Source organism: Bombyx mandarina, chromosome 22 (genome assembly GCF_030267445.1).
Source record: "Bombyx mandarina strain Sakado chromosome 22, ASM3026744v2".
In the NCBI taxonomy this organism is placed as follows: Eukaryota; Metazoa; Arthropoda; class Insecta; order Lepidoptera; family Bombycidae; genus Bombyx; species Bombyx mandarina.
Genome location: NC_143228.1, coordinates 90898 through 92451, shown reverse-complemented (window position 1 = coordinate 92451; position 1554 = coordinate 90898).

Below are 1554 nucleotides of genomic sequence, written 5' to 3'. Positions count from 1 at the left end.
TCAAACAGAACGTTAAACAAAACGTCAGGCACGCACAGGACCTCACGCGGTACTCTTCTGTCTGTCTTTCTGTCTATCACATAAATGACTTAGAATACCACCCCTTTTCTTCCTGTGGTTTTTATAAAACGCAACTATGGACTTCACCGGAGAACAGACAGCAGCATTCTCTGAGTAATGTAGCATACTGCAATCGCCCCCCGATTTTAGGAATTATTAACTTTACTTAAGTCTGCACGGGTAGGCATTAAATCCTACCTATTGACCACAATGACCGACATAATGACGTACTTACACGATAACACCTAATGATCTCTTAATAATAGCCCGCGACATCTGTTTACGATATAACCTAACCAATCCTTTTTTTTTATTGCTTAGATGGGTGGACGAGCTCACGGCCCAACTTGTGTTAAGTGGTTACCGAAGCCCATAGACGTCTACAACGCAAATGCTGCCACCCACCTTGAGACATGAGTTGTAAGGTTCCATTTTTAATAGTACAGCGGCTGCTCCACCATTAAACCGAAACGCATTACTGCTTCGCGGCAGAAATAGACAGGGCGGTGGTACCTACCTGTGCGGACTCACAAGACGCCCTACCTTTGACTTTTATTACACGATGTTATTCCTTCACCGTGGAAGTCAATCGTGAACACTTGTTAAGTACGTATTTCATTAGAAAAATTGATTTTTGCTCGCGGGATTCGAACACCGATGCATCGCAAGATACGAATGCACCGGACGTCTTATCTTTTAGGCCCCGACGACTTCAGGTCTATCCTCTGTTAGAGACTAAGAGTGAGAAAAGCACTCGCCTGATACTTGACCCCTTGGGATCAATACTCACGTGGTATTGAAAGTCTAGGGTCAAGAGAGCTCATTGTTGGGGTATATCCGATCCGACGGGTCAGCGTCCTCGTCGAACTTGTCGAACTCAACACTGCACTGCGAAGCACTTGGCTTACCAGGGCCAGTGTTAGCACTCTCTCAGGTAGAGTCCCACGAGTGCACCTACCAGACATTACAGAGCTAGAATAGCTCTATAGGCTACCAGCGAAGAGGTAAGAAGAAAAAAAACTGTGTATAAGAGCCGACGAGCAGCAGTCTGCGAGCTCCTCTAACTCTAAAATATTGGACTTTTATCTATCAAGTTGTCGTTTAGTATGTATACAGATAGGTAATATATAAGAAAATATATATTTCTATTAATCAACATTTGCACCCATGGTATCGGTGTATCTCTGGCAGAGCAGTGATCACTTTTCAATGGCCTTCGTCGTCGCTGGCGACCGTTCAGTTCGTGGCACGCACTTATCAAGTTTTTTCTTTGCCAAATTGCGCAAATAGATAAATATTGTTGTGATGCTAGCTGCTAGCTCAGACGTAGAGTGTGTATCGTCAGCTTGCACTGTCGCCTTTCATTCGTCATTGTTGGTTTCAGGTTTCCGGCGACCACGGGGCTCATTTACAGATTAACATTTCCACGACGAAAGCGTCGAAACTAACAACCAGTTATTAGTGTTCACTGCGAACACATCGTGAACCTGGTGA